Genomic DNA, 7222 nt, shown 5'->3' with positions numbered 1-7222 from the left:
AAGAAATCTATAGTATACAGCTGAAAGTTATAATTCTCCAAAAATTCTAAATCCTTCACCTAAAGGCGTAATTATGCGTGTTTTATACATTCGATATTATACATATAAACATAGATAATGATATAGAAATATAACTTTTCATTATTTTTATTACGTATTTTTATCATAAAATGATTTTATTTTTCATGCTGGAACAGATATCTATTGGTATATCGGAAATCATTATCATTTTTTCTCGTGGGGTTTTGCACCAATCTCTCTTTTGTTTCAAAATATTTTATACTGAATAATGTTGAAGCATGAAATCATACCTACTATTGCAATAGGGACCACCAATAGTTAATATTAAAACTATTGGTGGTTCCAATTGCAGTAATTTGCAGGAGGTGCCTTTTTATCTTTTATACTTCATATAAAACTGTCAATGTTGTTTTTTTAACTGAATAATGAACTAACTGCTTTTGTTACTAATTAAATTATTTTTCCTTAAAATTTTTGGAAACTGCTAAAATACTGCGGGTATTTTAAATGTTTAAAACTGGACGCTATTGGTTAGAGAATGCTACTGCACACATAGGCAAACTGAGATAACTTAAAAATTGTAATATGTGTTACAAAAAATAACTAGAAAAAATATTGATTCATAGAACCAGTTTATACAGAGTGACATTTTACAATCTATTTCTGGTCTAAAATACATTTGGGTTTCATAATTTCTTTATTAAAAAAATTTATATTTTTATTGAGAAAAACCATTTTAGAGTTATGTGTTAAGGCATACATTTAGAATTAAAATTAAATTTATATTTTTGAGAAAAATTAGTAAAGGCATAAGAAAAGGAGCGAAAGCGGTTTTGTGAAGGCTCAGTAAGATAATTTGACAAAAATATCGTGCACATTACTTATGTACATCAAATTCTAATTTTAGGTCTTTTGAAATAAAAGTAAAAGCTTAAAGGTAATGACATATTAGTATATTACATAGGAGTATAATGGTGTGAATTTTAAGTATTTTAGGAGGTGAAATAGGGAATTGAAATTAGTAAGTATAAACAGCTAACGAAATAGCGGGTTACTGCTAGGTTACCAATGTGATATTCTATAATACAAAATCAGCATCCGGGATAATGAAAATGACGAGCCAACGTATTCAATGGCATGTTTGAACAGGAGTTAATAAACAGCTTGTTTAAATTTAAAACCCACTGTATCTTATCAGATCAGCTATAATAATGTGATACTTATTTAACTAAGAGAACAATAACGAAAGATAATTATGAACTAAATAAATGCACATTATCTATTTGATATCTAAATCTGTCTGTGTACCATATCTAGTATTGTACAAATTCATTATAACGTTATCATAGAATATCAAGTCCGTTGTGATAAATAGAGACTTAATAATGTTTATACATAATATTCCATGATTTATTGTTTTTAATACCTATATGGTATTACGAAAGAGGAAATTGTTAGTAACAGGAGCTAGTAGTTGTATTGCTACCAATATATTCTACTCTAATCAGGTCGACCGCCACACGGTTCGCTACCATTATTGGTTAATTCCTGGTTAATTGAGAAATATTTTTTGGAATTGAGCTTAGATCCAGTGATTTAATGTGTACTCATGAGTCTTAACAGATTAATATTAAATGAGAAATCTGCAAACAATTATATTAATCATAAATCTCCAAACAACAAAGCTTTTTGTAGATACTCAAGACCGGTCAGTCTTGGGATCTTTTTATGAAGCTACTTTCCTCAAGAAATAATGTGATATAGTAAATAAATTCTGGAATATTCATATTGACTCCACGTCATCGAGATAGTATGAAAAATTAAAATTTTATTTTTAGATCCTTAAAATAGGAATAAATTGTTATATATATATAATATAATAATATCTTCTTAACGATATAACCTACCTTACTTACCTTCTTACGTATATAATTAATGAAGTAAGTAATTTTGCAATCATTGTATAAATTTTAGATGTATGACGTGCATTCATGAGAGATATTAAAGTCGTGTGGTTTAGATTGAGAAGCTATTTACTTCCTACATCACAAGTGATATAATATTTTTCCGTAATTAAAAACTAAGTTTCCTTTTAGTATACTAGGTATTACAATATACTGAAAATTTTTTGAAATATGAAATCTACTAGCTGTACCCGCGACTTCGTCCGCGTAAAATAGTGACTTTGAGCAAATAATAAAAAATATATATTAATAATCTAACCCAATAAAAAAGTTTCATCATTCAAGCTTCAAAAATGAAATTTCCATACATAATTCCATACAATTCAATCAACAGCCAAAAACTAAGTTTCAAACTACTATCTTTAAAATGAAGATACTTCCATACATACCATACATACATTACATCTCCCCATTCAACCCCTTATAACCCTTTTTCTTGTTTTTTTTTAATGCTACTTATATTAGTGTCATCATGTACCAATGATAAGATGTCGCTATACTGTAACTATTTATGGCTGAGTCCTGTGGCGGTAGGTACTGATATTTTCTCAACAGCCTAAAAAATAAGTTTCAAGTTTCTAGCTTTAAAAAATGACAATACATGCATACAACATTTTAACTCCCCTTTTGACCCTTACAACCCATTTTCGTTAATTATATTTAATCAATACGCAAAAAAATAAGATTGAAGCTTAAACTTTTAAAAAATTCCTCTTTCAGTCTCTTATAACCCTTTTTAGCATTAAAAAGTAACCTATGTCCTAACTCAAGATCTAGACTTTAAATTTCATTTAAATCAGTTCAGAAGTTTTGGCTTTTAAGACAGACAGACAGAGTCACTTTCACTTTCATAATATTAGTAAGGTATTTATTAAACTGACCCAAAAAAGCGCGCTGACGCGCTGCTTATACAAATGACATATATATTTATTTATGACATATGAGCGTTAATAAGTCGCATATCTAGTACAATACTGGTGTAATTCAGAAATTAAAAATTTTTGAATATAGACTTAATACCACAATTATAAAGTAGACTTTCCAAAATATCTAATTTTTTAGTTAAGCCAGTATTATAATAAGTGTGTATTCAACCGCATAAAGCATGCATTACCATTTTCAACCCCTTACAACCCTTTTTTCGCATTAAAAAGTAGCCTATGTCCTTCCTCGGCGTCTTTGGTATATGGGTACCAAATTTCATTTAAATCAGTTCAGTAGTTTTGGCATGAAAGTGAGACAGACAGACAGACAGACAGACAGAGTTACTTTCGCATTTATAATATTAGTAAGGATTATTGATTCTCTGTTGATCATTTCTTCATTGATGTCTTCGTAAAATATATAGGTTAAGCTGAGAAGAATACGTTAGAAAAATCATAAATACTCTTTGGCTGCTCTATCTTTACAGTAATTGGAGTTTAGACCCATAGGTTTATGATATCCTAGTTCAAACATAGTTTTTACGCCTTGCCATGCAAGAGCTGGGATATAGTATATTCCTTAATAATAGTTTTTATCCGGTTTGTAATAGCATCGAAATCGAGAGCTCTCAAAAAGATAATTACTGTAACTACATCTAATTACTACACATGTACTTTGTACAAAGATGAATTAACTTTTTATCTAGGATATCACAAAATATCAAATAACGAGTATATAAATTGTTATAGAGGATAATTATTTTAGTCAATATTGTTTATTGATATTGAGGTACCTACTCAATGCATTTAATTGGTTTTTAAGATTTTTGTTGACAGCTTATTTGTATTGCTTTTGTTCAGAGTTTCAATAGTCTTCGATTGCACAATATCTTATTTACGGTCTAATCACCACAAATTAAAATTAGACATAATAAAGGCTGTTTATACTGTTACTGGTAGGAGGTATTCGTTACGCAAAAATAGAAGATAATTTTTAGCTGTTGGTAGAGTTGTATAAATAATTGCATTTTTATATACCTCTAAACTAATTGCATATGTATAAACTACTGAATTTATCAGCAGTATGACAATACAGGAAATTTTATCGATATAATTTGTCGGCTGTTAACACGAATAATTTAAAGGTAAACAAAGTACATATTTACTTCACTTTAAAATAATTCTTGAAGTACCTGAGCGAATACTTTAAATTACAAATAACGGTACAAAGGCTTGTTCTACTATATTGATAATACTTAAACTTATAAGTCATTACTACCAGTAGGTATATTATTACCAATACATCTCCGCAAGGAATAATCCTGAAATAACAGAGCGATGTAAATAAAATAAATTAAGACATTCTACCACAATATATATGTACATACATATACCTATATACAGTAAGTAGATTCCTAAATATATTTTAAGTCCATTTTCATAAATATTTTCACAATAAATACCTAGTTGCGATTGTATATTTTGTGGTAGAATGTCCTAATTAGTTTTATTATTTATATACAATTGAAAATGGACTTACTCGTAAGTCCATTTCCATATATATTTTCACAATAAATAATACTGAAGTATTGTATAAAACTATTGATATCGTCGCGAATTCGTAAAATATGCGTTTCTATAGGGTTATATTATTACGATAGTAAATTTCGATACACGTCAAAACAGTAAAATCATATATAATACTTTCAACTAGGATAGTACGATACTTTGAATCTCAAACTCTACTACTTAAAGAACATTATTAGTATTTTTTCATAAATTTACATATTTGCAAGTGTAGAGATTGAGGACACGTAATTAGGTTTAGTTTTTTCATAACCTTCGGAAAGATACTTGATAGAAACAATACAGCCACCACGCAATGAGACCGCATACCTAATCAATAAACATCATTAAAATCGGTATTAGATTCTAATACCTACCACCCAACTCCATAGTTATAAAATAAGAAATTTAATAGTCTCTTCCAAATTGAGTTCACTGGAACATCATTTTTCCAGAGTAGAGCTTATCTTACCTTTATTGTATGTTTCTCTCTATAACGTCTCTTATTTTGTGTATAAACTCCAGTTCGAACAATATGATGTTACACATTTTAGTAGGTATAAAACATCCTCACCTGAATAATATTTTTCTTGATTGACAAAATGCGTTTTTGTTTCTAGTGTTACATGTATAAAGTATTTGTATCCAGAAAGACCAAAGGTAACATTATAGAAAGTGTAACCTACTGTTACACTTTCTATAATATACAAGGATTTTTGTACAAGGATTTTGTTCATTGTGTTTTTGAGTGAAGGCTCACACAAAAGTTTAAAGCCACTCATGGAGCTTTGTACAGGGCGCGGTTTGCCACCGCGCTTTACTATGGGGAACGGTTAGGCGTATGTGTAGAGAATAGGTGGTTTTTGTATCTATTTAGTATAAGTTTCCATCACCTTTGAGTGCCCTCTATGGAATGGTGTCAAGTACCTTGTGACAGAGGCAACGATGTAACAATTAATATAAATTAATGAATGTCTTTTTTACACTATAACAAATTTTTTTACTACTTCAATATTTTGCGAGGAACTTTCTATACTCTTGCAATAAAACATATCAAAAATGATTATGCAGGCCATTTTAGCCGCTTTTTAATGTATTTTTGTAATTATATAAAAAATATAATTTAATAAATTTAATTATATTTTTTATATTATTAAAATTTTTATTATTTTTATATATATATATATATATATATTTAAACTTTACGTCATGTGCAGTATGCAAGTATGCTAAAAAGCATCAAATTATTATTTTGACACATTTTATCATTCGTGGTATTATGTTTTTATTCTTTTCTCCATTGCATTCGTTTTGTTTTGTACTTCATTGGATAAGTTTGATAACGAATTATCTGTCTTATCTTTGACTGACTGTTTAGCGATCAAGTGTTCTTATCACAAAATATACTTAATAAAGTTTTATTTAATATCACGCTTTATATTAATAAAAATAGCAACAGATTCAATTTATTAAAACCAACCAGTGTACTAAATTGGGTGAAGGATAAATTAAATCCCACCAAGTTGTAAGCAATTTGATTATTGTAAACTCTGCCCGGTTAAGTCCGGGTTACAGTAAGTAAGTAGGTACATACCATTTACTCACATGTAATTCTCGTCTACCTTATTTTACTACAACATTTCCTTAATGTTTTCCTTTTTACCAATAATTCGTCGTAGCACAGATAACTGTAATATTAATTTACAGAATTACACATTACGAGGGTTTATTGTATACCTGGTATTTTATAATATATAATAGTTCCCGAATGTTCAAATCTGTCATATTCCATAAAAACATCTCAAACAATAACAAAATTGTTATCCAAATAGAAAAAGAAATCTGTATTCAAATAAATTTAATACAAGCAGTTTTGAATAGTCATATACTTTTTATGCTGCTACTCATTCGGATGGAATTGACATATAGATAAAGCTAAAGTAATAAATTATATCTGTATATATATTACAAATATATCAGTGATAATTAAAAATCTATATCAATATTGTTTAACTTCTAAAATATCGACATATTCTTCTTTTTCACAGCCAGTCGAAAATAAGATGTAGAGCACGATGTCAATATGCAGTTGTTGTATACAAATTCGACTATGTATGATCATTTTGGTATCTCTTGGGTCTAAGCTTGTAATACTTTATTGGTATCTTGCCAGCAGTTATTCGTGACATGAGCATGAGCAAAAGGAGGTCCTGGTCAGCAGTCGTCGCATATTGCGAGACGGTAATGACAAGAAAGGAGGCGACAGACAGAGAGAGTGAGCGTGAAATTGCCACCTCCGCCGCCGACCCAATTCGTCGAAAACGGACAAGAGGGAGAAGAAGAGATTTTGTTGCTCTCCCTCCGCAAGGACCAGGTGTTGCGGAGCACACATCTCAGCCCTGAGAAAGTGCGCGCGTGTACCTTTACTGAAGAGACGTGGCCCGTCTATTGAGATGGGTCTCCGTCGTCGAACCTCCGGCGATAAGCGGTAGATCCGCCAAATGAACGGGTCATTACTCCTGGAGTGGGTTCCAGTACAATTGGAGGAATTTTTAAGGCGTTTTATATCACAACAGAGACATAATTTTCAATAGATTAATAAGAAATTAAGGAAATAAAGGTGGTTTTTATAACTTTAAAAATAATAATAATTTTGTTAAGTAATTAAAGAAACTATTATATTGTTTTATTGTAAAATAAATATATGTATTAATTTACTTAGTAAACAGGTAGACAAAAAGTAAAAGA

This window comes from Achroia grisella, unplaced genomic scaffold (assembly GCF_030625045.1).
Source record: "Achroia grisella isolate CSIRO2021 unplaced genomic scaffold, CSIRO_AGI_Agris_v1 utg308, whole genome shotgun sequence".
NCBI lineage: Eukaryota > Metazoa > Arthropoda > Insecta > Lepidoptera > Pyralidae > Achroia > Achroia grisella.
Note: the sequence above shows the minus strand (reverse complement) of the source record.